The sequence below is a fragment of the Delphinus delphis genome, chromosome 1 (assembly GCF_949987515.2).
Source record: "Delphinus delphis chromosome 1, mDelDel1.2, whole genome shotgun sequence".
NCBI classification, from domain to species: domain Eukaryota; kingdom Metazoa; phylum Chordata; class Mammalia; order Artiodactyla; family Delphinidae; genus Delphinus; species Delphinus delphis.
In genome coordinates this window covers 27,962,955-27,980,821 of record NC_082683.1, presented here as the reverse complement: position 1 = coordinate 27,980,821, position 17,867 = coordinate 27,962,955, and the positions used below count along the sequence as shown (strand labels likewise).

Genomic DNA, 17,867 nt, shown 5'->3' with positions numbered 1-17,867 from the left:
TTTGTAAAAGCAAAGGATCTGAACAAACATTTCACAGGAAAGGAAACACTAAGGTTGAACTTTGCTCATAAGTGAAATGCAAATTAATAATGCAATTAGATAACAGGTTCATACAGCAGGCTGATAAAAGACAAAAGGTTTTGATAACAGCCTGGCAGCTATGCTATTGGCCAAAGCTGCCAGACTATGACCTGAGGCCAGAAAAGTATACAAAGAAGAGTGTGGCATAGACCGTATGTGAGCTGAAAAGCCTAAAATATTAATATTTACTATGTGGCCCTTAACAGAAAAAAAGTCTGCCAATCCCTGTAGTAGAATACTATTAGAGGAAGTATAAAATGGTACAGTCGTAAAAAAGAGCAACCAGGCAAATATTCATGATACTTTAAATACACATACCTCTTGATCCAGCAATTCAACTTCTAAGAATTTATCCTACAGATATTTCTCAAAAGATCTATGAAAAAGAACATGTATAAGCAGCAAAGACTGGAAACAGCCTATCTGTTCAACAGTGAGGCTCAATTAATTACAGTACATACCTATAATGGAATATCATATAGCTGTTAAAAAGAATGAGGCAACTTTATACGAGTTCTCAGGGTCAATTAGTAAAAATATCTGAGTGAGGAAGAATATACATATATATGTTATCCTACCACTGCTGTATGTTTTATAATTTATGTGTATGTACAATTGTTTATACATTAAAATACCTTCCACTGATTTTCTGTGACACCAGAATCAGGTGGCTATAGGACAGAAACACTAACTCTTCAAAGCATATCCTTCTGTATCTTGAGTTTTGAAGCACATGCATCTATTGTCTATTGAAAAAAAAATTTTTATCCTTATTTGAGTGCACTCAAGCTTTTTCAGAGATGGCAATTTCTAATAAAGCATCTAATGTGAATTTGCAATTTTGCTAGTTATCACACAATAAATCTGTAGGCTGCATAAAATCTTATGAGATTAAATTATGTTAGTTATATTTTAATATATATAATTAAATGGAACAGAATTGTACTCATTCTTGTGGCCCAAATAAAAGAAATAGCTTCTGTTTCTCGGAGTCTACATCTACAGAAAAAATGCAACACTAAAATTATATTTGGGGATCACGGTAGATAATGAAACACTTGAAAGCAAATTTCTCACAGAAGATTCCTAGCTAGTTTTTAGACACTGTGAACAGGCTTGGTATGTTTGAGGGAAAGCAAGGAATACAGGGCTGGAATTGAACAGGCATGAGGAAGAGTGCTTAAAAATGACAAAAGAGAAAAAGCCAGAGGATACATATATTAGGAATCTGCAAACCACAAAAAAGATCCCAAAGAGGAATTCCATGATTTACGTTTTACAAGGAACACCCCAGCTTCTGCAGGAGTACTTTAAGGCTGTTAAATGTTACAGGGAGTGAAGAAGGGAAGGAAGAACACCACATAGGAGGCTAATGCAATAATCCAAGGGAAAACTGGTGGCTAAGACCAGGATAGTAATGGTGGATGTGAGAAAGAGTAGTCAGATTTGGGTATAATTTGAAAGTAGAGGCATTTCTTGGTACATGAGAAGCTGAATATAAAAAGTCAAAAAGAGCACAACAGGGTGCCATTTCTTGAGATGTAAACACTAAGGGAGTAACAGACTGAGAGGGGTAGAATGAATAGTAGTTTGGTTTGGACCCATTAATTTTGAGAACCTTATTAAACCTTCAAATGGAGATTTCAAGAAGGCAATTGGACGTATTAAAGAGTTAAAGAGGAGACTCTTGCCAAGAAATGACATAAATTTGGGAGTCATCAATGAAGTTCATGGGACTAGTTAAGATCACCTAGTGACTGTACTTATTACTGATGGAAGAGAGCTGAGAGTCTTGAGATACTTCAACTTTTAGAAATCTGTAGAAAGGAAGGAATCAGAGAAAGAGGCTAAAATGGAACAGCCAATGAGGTAGGAGGAAAATTAGGTGGGTGATGTTATAGAAGCAAAGTGAAGAAAATATTTCAATAAGAAAGAAGTGGCCAACCATAATGAATGTTGTTGAGATAACACATAAAATGAAGACTGAAGATTGATTATTAATACTGGGAAAGATGAAACGAACTTCTTCCTTGACAAGAGCTATATCAGTGAAAAAATGGGTACACAAAAGCTGGAGTGGGGTGATCCCATAAAGAGACTGAGAGGAGAGAACTGGGGAAACTTAAGTACAAACAACTCTTTAGAGGAGTTTTGCTCTAAATTAAAGAAAATGAGCAGAAACTGGACTAAAATCTGGAGTGAAAAGTTTTTCTGACTTTGTATTTTTGTTTTTTTTTTCTTTTTTTTGGTGAGATTGTTTTTCTAAAGATGGAGACTATTACAGCTGACAGTATACTCATGGAAATGATCCAATAAAGAAGGAATAACTATGGGAATAGAATCTAAAAAAGAGTGGATATATGTGTATGTATAACTGACTCACTTTGCTCTACAGCAGAAACTAACACAACACTGTAAATCAGCTATTCTCCAATAAAAAAATTAATTAAAAAAAAGAGGGAATAATTAGCAAGTTCAGAGGGAAAATCAGGGCACGTGATCAGTACATAATTTTCCTTTGTGAAAGAATGAAAGGAGCACATGGGTTAAATGCAGGTAAGTTGTTAGATTTTGTAAAAGGAGAATAAAAGTTATTTTAAGCAATTTAAGTACAATATTTGTGTCTGATAATGAAAGTAAATTTCATGGTGTCAAATCAACTTTTACTCCTTGTCCTCGCTTTAGTGGCATACTGATATTTATATACTATACAGAAGAATCATTTCATTTTAAGGTACAACCACCAACAAGGAACCCACATAGATGAACATTATGAAAGGGCTGTTAGTTACTTTCATTGCCAATATATTACGCAATTACTTCCATACATTTTTGTTTTAATCAAAGGATAATTTTCAGAACTAAACTATTATCAATTATAATTTTAAGTTCAGAAGTTATGGTTCTTTAACAATTCTCTGACACTGTTTTCCTCTCTTATATAAAGAAACAAAGGATCAAAAGAAAAAAAAAACACAAACTCCAAAGAATGCAAAACAAATAATAAGCATAAAAATGAGGTAATCTTGGTTCATCTTAAATAAAAACTTAAATCTGCATTTTGTTTCTAAGAGATGATTTATTTTCAATAAAATACAATCTCCTAAATAATAAAAGCCTCTTTAAACTATAAGATCAGGAATGCAGTCACCAGTTAAAAGTCCAATAAAGTCAGGAATCTTAAAAATGAAATGTACATGCCTTAAACATTTATTTTTACTTGGAATATATAAAAACGCAGATGGGCCAATCATTGACCAATGAAGTCAGGAATCTTAAAAATGAAACGTACATGCCTTAAACATTTATTTTTTTTTGGAATATATAAAAAAGCACCTTGGCCAATCAATGATGATCAATCAAGACTTTGGAAATGGGTATGCTAATTTGAGTTCTTTCTTGAACAAATCACAGCCATAATGCAATCTTCATGATTGCAATTTTGGGTTCTTTAAAATGGCATGAGGGACTTCCCTGGTGGTCCAGTGGTAAAGAATCCGCCTTACAATGCAGGGGACATAGGTTTGATCCCTGGTCAGGGACCAAAGATCCCACGTGCCCATGGGGCAACTAAGCCCTCACGCCACAACTGCTGTGCTCACGGGCCTCAACTAGAGATAGCCTGCATGCCACAAACTACAGAGCCCACACGGTCTGGAACCCACATGCCACAACTACAGAGCCCACACGCCCTGGATCCCACATGCCACAACTAGAGAAGAGAAAACCCTCATGCCACAACTAGAGAGAAGCCCTTGTGCTGCAACGTGCCGCAACTAAGACCCCATGTAGCCAAAGATAAATTAAATAAATAAATAATAAATATGTTTTTTAAAATGGAATGAGAAAATAAAGACACTTGCCCCTCCACCTTTTTACTGACTTTACCTACTAAGTCTTTCTAAAGCATTAAAATTATTCACAGAAACAACAATCTACTTTTCAGAGGAAATTTTACTAGTGTCAAAATGGTACAATAAAAATTATTTAATTACAATGACAAGTACTACTCGAATAAACAGGTTTGGGAACAACTGACTCTTGGTAAGCATGCAATTCATCAAGAGCTGAATCAAGTTGTCTTTGTCTGAAACTACTAGATGCTCCTCAATAGCCACTCTAGCTTCTTCCCTTAATGACAGATCCTCATTCTCAATGAGGCACAATTTACAGTAACAAGAAGAATGGTAATTCCTAATTATGATCCTAAGCTGAAAAAGAATCTTAGCTACTAATAGGCCAATAACCAACAGAAAACTTTTCATGAAAATAGGACAATAAGTGAAACACAACAATCCAGTGTTCTTTCAAACTCCAAGCATCAACCCATTAGTGAGCCAGGGCCATGATTTGTTTTTTTTAAATAGGCTAGAATAGAAAACAAAGAACATAATTCAGAGTGACAACAAGTAATGCTACAAAACACCTGTACACACACACACACACACACACACACACACGTAAGTAGGTCTCAATGTAAAATATATTGCTAACAGTGTTTCAAAATTTTAAAAAAACAGTGGTAATGGATGTTAACTAAATGTATTATGATAATCATTTTGCAATATATATATAGCAAATCATTGTGTTGTATACCTAAAACTAATACAATGTTATATGTCAATTTTATCTCAATTTTTAAAAATGTCTTAAACAAAACAAAAACAAGCACCCCTAAGATAATTTTGCTTCTGATGCACAATAATGCTTGAGGATCACTGAACTAAACAATGCTTCTCAACAATTACTGGATAACAGAATCTCTCGGTGAGCTTGGAAATGGATTCCTGAGCTCCACTTCTAAAGATTCTGGTTCAGTAGGTCAAGGGTGGCAGCCAAGGATCTGACTTCTAACACACTCTCAGGTGATGCTAATACTGCTGATGCCCTATCACACTTTGAGTGACAGGCTCTAGTTTTTTATGAACCAGCCATAAATAAACTGCAGGTAATAAATCACTGTACTCAGAGGCTGAACAGCGAACTTCAGATTCATCAAGTCCAATCTCTTACGAGATGGTTGAATTTCTTCCACAAAACCCCAAGTGGTCAACCATCCCTTTGAATGTTATACCAACAAAGATGACCCACTAAATGCTCTACCACACCAGGGATGAACCATTTATGACAGTTCACAAACAACCCATGTTAAGTACTAATGAAGATGAATTAGTTTCATCAGGGAGTCATGACTAAAGATTACAGCTCTCTTTTCTTGTTTTCATTTAAATACGTGTTGTTACTGTGGCATACTATTAAGGTATGCCACTGTTCATTCTATACATTCAATGAGGAGAGATGAGACTCATAAGTGAGATTCACAGAACTTACTTTCACTAATTTTTGCTTTTATTTGTTCCCACAGTGGGGAAAAAACAGTTTGAAACCGGTGGAATACTTAGAACTTGATTTTATAACTTACTAAAAGGTGATTAACAAATACGAACACTTGAAACACCTCTAACAGAAATCAGTTACGTTTTACTAATTTCAATAGTCCACTTGTACACTATTAAAGCTAAAATATAATTTAACACACATTATAAAGTAAAACACATTAACTATTTCTTCTTCACTATGAGGACAACGGAAATAAATACAACAGACTTCACTCATTGACATTTACAGTGCTCTGAAAGCAATGATCAAGAAGATCAGAGACATCTATAAATGGATATATTCGGCATGTACCTAAAAATTGTCCAGGGTCTATTAAAACTGAAGCATATCACTACAACAGAATGTTGTACATTTTAATGGAATAAAATGTTTATATGTTTTTATAACATTTCAGAAAACATATTTCTTCTATAAGTAGAAAACAATGAAATTCTAACAAAACAAAAGCAAAAGTAATTTATGCTAATAGTTGCAGAAGCACTACGCCACAGAGGTATGGAGAGATAGTTCCAACTGCGTCCCAAACCACAGTTCTACAACATTCCTGCAAATTCTAAAACTTCTCTAATATATTTACAGATAAACAAGGATCTGTTCCAGTCCTGAACCTAAATTTTTATCCCTTTTAACCGGGAAAGAATGCAACGTTCAAATAATCATTTTTTAAGGGCTTTAAAACTGTAGAAACATAGTAACTTGCACTTTTCCCCCTTCGATGGCATTAGTAAACTTCTAACAATTCCACACTGTTACTCTCATGAACTCATTAAACACAAGATACACCAATTCTACTGGCACATATTACCTGCGACAATGGTCAACAGAGATTTAAACAAAGAAAGAAAAAGTCCTACTTGAACAATTTTATAGTAGGGGTTGGTAAACTACAACCCTTGACCAAGGGATGGCCCCTGAGCTAAAAATAGTTACTACATTTTTGAGAGAGTAGAAGAAAGAAGACAAAAGAGAGGGGAGGGGAAGGGAGGAAGAGGAGGAAGAGAAGAATACACAGGACACCATGTTTTCTGACTACACCCAACAGAGCTTAAATGTTTACTATTTGGCCTTTTTCAGAAAAGATTTCCTGAGCCCTACCTACAGGAATATTGCTGAGTGTAGTTCACACAGTATAACTGCATCATGCCAGAAAATCATATGAAGCTAAATAGGCCTAGGAAAGTCCTTAGGGCAATTATCTCTAGAACTATTTGTGAGCTATATCCAAAATGATTTAGAACAGGGCTTCCCTGGTGGCTCAGTGGTTAAGAATCCACCTGCCAAGACAGGGGACATGGGTTCAAGCACTGGTCCGGGAAGATCCTACATGCCGTGGAGCAACTAAGCCCGAGCGCCACAACTACTAAGCCAGTGCTCTAGAGACCGCGAGCCACAACTACTGAACCCGAGTGCCACAACTACTGAAGCCCGCATGCCTAGAGCCCATGCTGCAAAAGGAGAAGCCGCTGCATGAGAAGCTCGTGCACCGCAACAAAGAGTAGCCCCTGCTTGCCACAACTACAGAAAAGCCCGCACACAGCAACGAAGACCCAACGCAGACAAAAATAAAACAAAAAATAAAATTAAAAAAATTTTTTTAATGATTTAGAACAAAGAAATTGTAAATTAGGCACTAGCTACAATCCACTGTCATAAAACTCTACTTCCAGCTGTGGCACAGTACTGATAGAAGAATAATCCTCCTGTTGTGAATAAAAAGCTTGACAAAATATATAAAACCAATGTATTCAAAGTACGGACAACAATCAACAAAAGACTATGATCTCTGAGAAAACGAACTAACGAGGTGACTGTCCTAGGCTTTCTGCCTGGGAACATATAGCAAGTTCCAGTATAGAGAGGAAAAACTCAAGTAGAGAACACTAGTCTCAATAAACTGGGGAGACAACAGACTGAGAAAGCTAAAGGAGCTGGTATTTGCAGGACAGATTACCAAAGAAAAGACAAAGACCCACTGAAAGAGGACTAGAAATTCTTTGCCAGAACAGTAAACCACACATGAGACAGTGGGGAAGGTTATGCTTGTGTGATGTAAAGAAACATATGGGAACTCTGTACATTCTGCTCAATTTTGCTCTGAACTTAAAAAATGTTCTAAAAATTAAAGTTTATTTTTACAAAAGAAAAAGAGACCTGGTCAAACAACTGGGAGCATCAATGGAGACCTCTGAAAAATGGCACATTAAAAGTAGGGCTAGGGGGACTTCCCTGGTGGTCCAGTGGTTAAGACTCCACACTCCCAATGCAGGGGGCCAGGGCTCGATCCCTGGTCAGGGAACTAGATCCTGCATGCCGCAATGAAAAGATCCTGCATGCTGCAAATAAACACCCCGCAGGCGTCAACGAAGATCCCGTGTGCTACAACTAAGACCCGGTGCAGCCAAAAATATAAATAAGTAAATATTTTAAAAAATGAAATAAAAGTAGGGCTAAACTAATTCTAAAGTAAGGCCAATCCTAGAGCTGCCCTAAAAAGTTTTAAAAACAAGTCTCAAATCCTAAAGATGCTACCAGAAAACTACTACAGCTAATAAATGAATTTGGTAAACTAGCAGGAAACAAAATTAATGCACAGAAATCTATGGCATTCCTATACACTAATGATGAAAAAGCTGAAAGAAAAATTAAGGAAACACTCCCATTTACCATTGCAACAAAAAGAATAAAATACCTAGGAATAAACCTACCTAAGGGGACAAAAGGCCTGTATACAGAAAACTGTAAGACACTGATGAAAGAAATCAAAGATGATACAAACACATGGAGAGATATACCATGTTCTTGGATTAGAAGAATCAACATTGTGAAAACGACGATACTACCCAAAGCAATCTACAGATTCAATGCAATCCCTATCAAACTACCAATGGCATTTTTCACAGAGCTAGAACAAAAAAATTCACAATTTGTATGGAAACACAAAAGACCCCCAAATAGCCAAAGCAATCTTGAGAAAGAAGAACGGAGTTGGAGGAATCAGGCTCCTGGACTTCAGACTATACTACAAAGCTACAGTATGGTACTGGCAAAAAGACAGAAATATAGATCAATGGAACAGGATAGAAAGCCCAGAGATAAACCCACACACATGTGGTCACCTTATTTTTGATAAAGGAGGCAAGAATATACAATGGAGAAAAGAGAGCCTCTTCAATAAGTGGTGCTGGGAAAACTGGACAGCTACATGTAAAAGAATGAAATTAGAACACTCCCTAACACCACACACAAAAGTAAACTCAACATGGATTAAAGACCTAAATGTAAGGACAGACACTATAAAATGCTTAGAGGAAAATATAGGCAGAACACTCTATGACATAAATCACAGCAAGATCCTTTTTGACCCACCTCCTAGAGAAATGGAAATAAAAACAAAAAGAAATAAATGGGACCTAATGAAACTTAAAAGCTTTTGCACAGCAAAGGAAACTATAAACAAGATGAAAAGACAACCCTAAGAATGGAAGAAAGTATTTGAAAATGAAGCAACTGACAAAAGATTAATCTCCAAAATTTACAAGCAGCACAATATCAAAAAAAAATCCAAAAATGGGCAGAAGAGCTCAAGAGACATTTCTCCAAAGAAGACATACAGATTGCCAACAAACACATGAAAGGATGCTCAACATCACTAATCATTAAAGAAATGCAAATCAAAACTACAATGAGGGATCACCTCACACTGGTCAGAATGGCCATCAACAAAAACTCTACAAACAATAAATGCTGAAGAGGGTGTGGAGAAAAGGGATACCTCTTGCACTGTTGGTGGGAGTGTAAATTGATATAGCCACTAAGGAAAACAGTATGGAGGTTCCTTAAAAAACTAAAAATAGAACTACCATACGACCCAGCAATCCCACTACTGGGCATATACCCTGAGAAAACCAGAATTCAAAAAGAGTCAAGTACCACAATGTTCATTGCAGCTCTATTTACAATAGCCAGGACATGGAAGCAACCTAAGTGTCCATCGACTGATGAATGGATAAAGAAGATGTGGCACATATATACAATGGAATAATACTCAGCCATAAGAAGAAAAGAAATTGAGTTATTTGTAGTGAGGTGGATGGACCTAGAGTCTCTCATACAGAGTGAAGTCAGAAAGAGAAAAATAAACACTGTATGCTAACACATATATATGGAATCTAAAAAAAAAAAAATGGTTCTGATGAGCATAGGGACAGGACAGGAATAAAGATGCACACGTAGAGAATGGACTTGAGGACATGGGAGGGAGGGGAAGCTGGGACGAAGTGAGAGAGTAGCACTGACATATATAAACTAACAAATGTAAAATAGATAGCTAGTGGGAAGCAGCTGCATAGCAGAGGGAGGTCAGCTCACTGCTTTGTGAGCACCTAGAAGGATGGGATAGGGAGGGTGGGATGGAGGCACAAGAGGCAGGGTATATGGGGATATATGTATACATATAGCTGATTCACTTTGTTATACAGCAGAAACTAACACAACATTGTAAAGCAATTACACTCCAATAAAGATGTTTAAAAAAAGTCTCAAAAAGATCAAGCTGATCCAAAGCAAACTAACTGCATGTCAGAATGAAAATCAACACTCCTAAAGGAAATAGAATATAAAATATAATCTGACACTCAACAATGTTACAGTGTAACCCAGCATCCAATCAAACATTATCACACATTTGAAAAAGCAAGACATGAGAGCCATAACCAGAAGACAATTCAGCCAACAGAATTGGGGCCGGAAATAATACAAATGATGGAATTAGAATTACCACAAAGGACTTGAAAAGTTATAAGAAAGTATAAAGATTTAATGGAAAACATGAACTTGACAAGAATAAAATTAGAAACCGTATTTTTTCAAAAGAAGCTTCTAAACTGAAAAATATAGCTGAAATGAAAAATCAACTGAATGAGTTAACTGCACATTAGACCATGTAGAAGAAAATAACAGTGAAACAGGAAGAGAGGGCAGTAAAAAATTATATAGAAAGAAGCATAGAGAGTTTAAGGTTGAAAAATAACAGTGTCAGACATGTGATACAATATTAAGCAGGCTAACATATTTAATTGGAGTTGGAGAGATGGGTATTTGAAGAAATAAATACTTTCTAAAGCAGTTGAACCTAAAAGTGCCAGGACAAAAATCTTGTCAACCTAGAATTCTGTAAGAGAAAATAATCTTCAAAAAGGAAGATGAAATAAAAATATTTTTAGATGAAAGCTGAAAGAATATGTTACCAACAGACCTGCATGACAAGAAATGTTAAAGTTCTTTAGCTAGAAGGAAGAAGACACCTGATGGAAACCTGAATCTCAACAAGAGAATGAACACTGGAAACTGACAGAATTAAAAGCAAAAACAGGTAACCCCACAGTAATATGAATGGTTCAACGTTTCTCTGCCAGTAATTGAACAGTCAGAAAATCAAGAGAAATAGAGAAGACCTGAAAAGATGCTGTCAATCAATTAAACCTAAATGACATTTATAAAATGTTAACCCCAAAATGGCAGAACACATTCTTTTCCAATACACATGGAACAATCACCAACACTGATGACATGATAAACGATGGAAATATTGCATGGTAAAATTATCAAATAATGGAACTCATACAGAATATCTACTTTGATCAAAATGTACTCAGTAACAAAAGCACATGTGGAAATCCCCCAAATATTTAGAAATACTTCTTTGAAAAAAAGCCATAAGTCAAAGAAGAAATCACAAGGAAAATTAGAAAATATGAACTGAATGGCAATGAAAACACAACTTACCAAAATTTGAGAACTGCAGTAAAAGAAGTTCTCAGAGGGAAACTTACGGATTTATACACTTCTATCAAGAAAAATTCTAAAATCTATGACCTAAACCTCTGGCTTCAGAAGCAAGAAAAAGATCAAATTAAGCACAAAGTAGACGGAAAAGTAAAGATAAAAGAAAAATCTGTGTAACAGAAAATAAACAGTGAAGAAAAACTAAGGAAACCAAGAGCAAGATACTTAAAAAGAACAAAAATGATAAACTCCTAGACAAACTGACCATAAACAGAGAGAAGTACAAAAAGCAAACAAGTACATGAAAAAAATGTTCAACATCACCAATCATTTGGGAAATATACATGAAAATTACAATGAGATAACACCTCACACCCAGTAGGCTGATTACCATCAAAAGGACAAAAATAACCACACTGGTGAGGATGTGGACAAATTGGAACCCTTGTGCACTAGTGGTGTGGATGCAAAATGGTACAGCTGTTATGAAAAACAGTATGGCAGTTCCTAAAAAAGTTGAAAACAGAATTACCATATGATCTGAAAAGAATTAAAAGCAGGGTCTGTAAGAGATATTTATATTGGTACACCATGTTCATTGCAGCATTATTCACAATAGCTTAAAGATGGAAATAATCCAAGTGTCTGTCCACTGATGAATAAACCGATAAAATGTGATATATCCATACAATGGAATATTACTCGGCCTTAAAAAAGGAAAGAAGGGCTTCCCTGGGGGCGCAGTGATTGAGAGTCCGCCTGCCGATGCAGGGGACACGGGTTCGTGCCCCAGTCTGGGAAGATCCCACATGCCACGGAGCGGCTGGGCCCGTGAGCCATGGCCGCTGAGCCTGTGCTCCGCAACGGGAGAGGCCACAGCAGTGAGAGGCCTGCATACAGCAAAAAAAAAAAAAAAAAAAAAAAAAAGGAAAGAAATTCTGACACATGCTTCAACATAGATATACCTCAAGGACGTTATGCAAAATGAAATAAGCCAGTCCCATAAAGACAAACACTATGACTCCACTTATATGAGGTACCCAGAGTAGTCAAATTCATACAGACAGACAGTAAAAAAGTGGTTGACACAGCTGCAAGGAGAAACAGGGAGCTGTCTAGTTCAGTTTTGGGGACTTCCCTGGTGATCCAGTGGCTAAGAATACACGCTCCCAATACAGGGGGCACGGGTTCAATCCCTGGTGAGGGAACTGGATCCCACACAATGCAACAAAGATCCCGCATGCCGTAACTAAGACCAGGCACAGAGAAACAAATAAATAAATATTTTTAAAAAAAGAATTTCAGTTGTGCAAGATGAAAAGTTATGGAGGTTGGCTGCACAACAATATGAGTGTAATTAACACTATTGAACTGGACACTTAAAAATGATAAAATGGTAAATTTTAGTTTCTGTGTATTTTACCCTTAAAATATTTTAATGAAAAAATACAAAGAGAGTTGAGGGGGGAGGAAAGGAGACAAAGAGAAGATGACATAAATTACCAATCTCAGGAATAAAAGAGCACTAAAGATTTCATTAGAGAGTAAAAATAAATTAAGAAAAAATTATAAACAACTTTGTATCTCCATATATACGTGTGTGTCTCTCTCTCTACATATATACATACACATATATATATATATATATTTGCCACACTGTGAAGCTTCCAGGATCTTAGTTCACCAACCAGGGATCGAACCTGGGCCCCCTGCACTGGAAGTACAGAGTCCTAACAACTGGACCCCAGGGAATTCCCTACAAACAACTTTATAGAAACAGATTTTAAAACTATGAACAACTTTATGACAGTATATTTAAAATTTATTAACAATTTTATAGAAATGAATTTACAACTTAGAGCTACAATAGCCAGTGCAGTAAGCCAACAGCCACCTGTGACGATTTAAATAAAATTAAAACTGCAGCTCTGCACTCATCACATTTCAAGTACTCAACTGCCACAGGTAGTCGGTGGCTACTGTACTTTAAGAGTGCACATAGAGAACATTTCAATTGACACAGAAAGTTCTACCAGACTGTGCTGTCTTATGAGAAAATGTCTTGAAAGGTGCAAATTACACAGAAGAAACAGAAAATATGAACAACATCAAGCCCAGATGACGTAAACGAAGTAAAATATTTAAGGAAGAATAATACCCATCTTGAATGAACTCTTTCAGCAAATATAAGGGAAAGGAACACTTCCTAACTAATTGTATGAAGGCACTATCACTCTGGAATCAAAGCCAGAGAAAGACGTGACAACGAAAGAAAACTATATACCAATATCCTTCATAAACATAGGTACATAAAAATCAGCATACTTAAAATATTAGCAAATTGAGATTTAAAAGATATGAAACAAATAACAGATCATGACAAAGTAGGACTTATCCCATGAATGCAAGGTGGGTTTAAGATTCAAAAATCAATTTACCACATTAACACAATAAAGAAAAACACGATCATTTCAGCAGATGAAGAGGAACCATTTGACAAAATATTCATTCACTGAAAAAAATCGTTCAGCAAATATAGAGAAGGTCCTCGGCCTGAGAAAAGGCATCTACAAAGATAATAATGATCAACTGGAAACTTAAAAAAAATTTCTTAATCATTATAATAGAATAAAAAATAGGAATATTACATTTCAAGTTAGTAAGGAAAGAATGGATTATTATTCACTAACTTGGAAAAGAAAAATTGGCTAGTCCTATGGGGGAAAACTGTCCCTCAATTCATCCACACACACACAAAACCCAGACAAAATATTGAAAACACAAAAAATAGGAAGGCCAAATTTCTTTTTTTTTTTTAAATAAATGTATTTATTTTATTTATTTATTTTTGGCTGCATTTGCTCTTCATTGCTATGCGAGGGCTTTTCTCTGGTTCTTGAGAACGGGGGCTACCCTTCATTGCAGTGCACAGGTTTCTCATTGAGGTGGTTTCTCTTGTTGCAGAGCACGGGCTCCAGGCGTGCGGTCTTCAGCAGATGAGGCTCGCGGGCTCTAGAGTGCACGCTCAGTAGTTGTAGCGCACAGGCCTAGTCGCTCCACGGCATGTGGGATCTTCCTGGACCAGGGCTCAAACCCGTGGCCTCTGAATTGACAGGCAGATTCTTAACCACTGTGCCACAAGGCAAGCCCTAAATTTCCCTTTATTTTTATTTATTTATTTTAACATCTTTATTGGAGTATAACTGCTTGACAATGGTGTGTTACTTTCTGCTTTGGAAAAAAGTGAATCAGCTATACATATACATATATCCCCATATCTCCTGCCTCTTGCATCTCCCTCCCACCCACCCATGCCACCCCTCTAGGTGGTCATGGAGCACTGAGCTAATCTCCCTGTGCAATGCAGCTGCTTCCCACTAGCTATCTATTTTACATTTGGCAGTGTATATATGTCCATGCCACTCTCTCACTTCGTCCCAGCTTGTCCCTCCCCCTCCCCATGTCATTTTTTTTTTTACATTCCATATATATGTATTAGCATTCAGTATTTGTTTTTCTCTTTCCGACTTACTTCACTCTACATGACAGACTCTAGGTCCATCCACCTCACTACAAATAACTCAATTTCTTTTCTTTTTATGGCTGAGTAATATTCCATTGCATATATATGCCACATCTTCTTTATCCAATCATCTGTCGATGGACACTTAGGTTGCTTCCATGTCCTGGCTATTGTAAATAGAGCTGCAATGAACATTGTGGTATTGACTCTTTTTGAATTCTGGTTTTCTCAGGGTATATGCCCAGTAGTGGGATTCCTGGGTCGTATGGTAGTTCTATTTTTAGTTTTTTAAGGAACCTCCATACTGTTTTCCTTAGTGGCTGTATCAATTTACACTCCCACCAACAGTGCAAGAGGTATCCCTTTTCTCCACACCCTCTTCAGCATTTATTGTTTGTAGAGTTTTTGTTGATGGCCATTCTGACCAGTGTGAGGTGATCCCTCATTGTAGTTTTGATTTGCATTTCTATAATGATTAGTGATGTTGAGCATCCTTTCATGTGTTTGTTGGCAATCTGTATATCTTCTTTGGAGAAATGTCTCTTAAGGTCTTCTGCCCATTTTTGGATTAGGTTGGTTTTTTGTTATTGAGGTTCATAAGCTGCTTGTAAATTTTGGAGATTAATCCTTAGTCAGTTGCTTCATTTGCAAATATTTTCTCCCATTCTGAGGGTTGTCTTTTCATCTTGTTTATTGTTTCCTTTGCTGTGGAAAAGCTTTTAAGTTTCATTAGGTCCCATTTGTTTATTTCGGTTTTTATTTCCATTTCTCTAGGAGGTGGGTCAAAAAGGATCTTGCTGTGATTTATGTTATAGAGTGTTCTGCCTATGTTTTCCTCTAAGCGTTTTATAGTGTCTGGCCTTACATTCAGGTCTTTAATCGATGTTAAGTTTATTTTTGTGTATGGTGTTAGGGAGTGTTGTAATTTCATTCTTTTACATGTAGCTGTCCAGTTTTCCCAGCAACACTTATTGAAGAGGCTGTCTTTTCTCCATTGTATATTCTTGGCCTCCTTTATCAAAAATAAGGTGACCACATGTGCGTGGGTTTATCTCTGGGCTTTCTATCCTGTTCCATTGATTTATATTTCTGTTTTTGTGCCAGTACCAAACTGTCTTCATTACTGTAGCTTTGTAGTATAGCCTGAAGTCAGGGAGCCTGATTCCTCCACCTCTGTATTTCTTTCTCAAGATTGCTTTGGCTATTCGGAGTCCTTTGTGGAAATGGAAGGATCATATGGAAATAAAAATTATGAAATTTTTGTTCTAGTTCTGTGAAAAATACCATTGGTAGTTTGACAGGAATTATTACACTGAATCTGTAGTTTGTTCTGGGTAGTATCGTCATTTTCACAATGCTGATTCTTCCAATACAAGAACATGATATGTTTCTCCTTCTGTTTGTGTCATCTTTGATTTCTTTCATCAGTGTCTTATAGTATTCTGCATACAGGTCTTTTGTCTCCTTGGGTAGGTTTATTCCTAGGTATTTTATTCTTTTTGTTGCAATGGTAAATGTGAGTGTTATCTTAATTTTTCTTTAGTTTTTTCACCATTAGTGTATAGGAATGCCATAGATTTCTGTGCATTAATTTTGTTTCCTGCTAGTTTACCAAATTCATTTATTAGCTGTAGTAGTTTTCTGGTAGCATCTTTAGGATTCCCTATGTATAGCATCATGTCACCTGCAAACAGTGACAGCTTTACTTCTTCTTTTCCGATTTGGATTCCTTTTATTTCTTTTTCTTCTCTGATTGCTGTGACTAAAACTTCCAAAACTATATCGAATAACAGTGGTGACAGTGAGCAACGTTGTCTTTTTCCTGATCTTAGCGGAAATGGTTTCCGTTTTTCACCATTGAGAACGATGTTGGCTGTGGGTTTGTCATATATGGCCTTTATTATGTTGAGGTAAGTTCCCTCTTTGCCTACTTTCTGGAGAGTTTTTATAATAGGTGTTGAATTTTTTCAAAAGATTTTTCTTCATCTATTGATATTATCATATGGTTTTTCTCCTTCAGTTTGTTAATATGCTGTATCACATTGATTGATTTGCGTATACTGAAGAATCCTTGCATTCCTGGGATAAACCCCACTTTATCATGGTGTACAATCCTTTTAATGTGCTGTTGGATTCTGTTTGCTAGTATTTTGTTGAGGATTTTTACATCTACGTTCATCAGTGATACTGGAATGTAGTTTTCTTTCTTTGTGACATCTTTGTCTTGTTTTGGTATCAGAGTGATGGTGGCCTCATAGAATGAGTTTGGGAGTGTTCCTCCCTCTGCTATATTTTGGAAGAGTTTGAGAAGGATAGGTGTTAACTATTCTCTAAATGTTTGATAGAATTTGCCTGTGAAGCCATCTCATCCTGGGCTTCTGTTTGTTGGAAGATTTTTAATCACAGTCTCAATTTCAGTGCCTGTGATTGGTCTGTTTATATTTTCTATTTCTTCCTGGTTCAGTCTTGGAAAGTTGTGCTTTTCTAAGAATTTGTCCATGTCTTCCAGGTTGTCCATTTTACTGGCATATAGTTGGTTGTAGTAATCTCTCATGATCCTTTGGATTTCTGTAGTGTCAGCTGTTACTTCTCCTTTTTCATTTCTAATTTTATTGATTTGAGTCTTCTCCCTTTTTTTCTTGATGAGTCTGGCTAATGGTTTATGAATTTTGTTTATCATCTCAAAGAACCAGCTTTTAGTTTTATTGATCTTTCCCATTGTTTCCTTCATTTCTTTTTCATTTATTTCTGATCTGATCTTTATAATTTCTTTCCTTCCACTAACTTTGGGGTTTTTTTGTTCTTCTTTCTCTAATTGCTTCAGGTGTAAGGTTAGGTTGTTTATTTGAGATGCTTCTTGTTTCTTGAGGTAGGATTGTATTGCTATAAACTTCCCTCTTAGAACTGCTTTTGCTGCATCCCATAGGTTTTGGGTCATTGTGTTTTCATTGTCATTTGTTCCTAGGTATTTTTTGATTTCCTCTTTGATTTCTTCAGTGGTCTCTTGGTTATTAAGTAGTATATTCTTTAGCCTCCATTTGTTTCTATTTTTTACAGATTTTTTCCTGTAATTGATACC

General features: G+C 36.3%; 1 protein-coding gene across 2 annotated transcripts in view; it reads right to left on the bottom strand.

Moving 5' to 3' along the window:
• Nucleotides 1-17,867, bottom strand: part of ZMYM4 (zinc finger MYM-type containing 4) — a 174,644-nt gene that overhangs the window by 66,988 nt on the left and 89,789 nt on the right. The gene's annotated exons all lie outside the window — the stretch shown is intronic.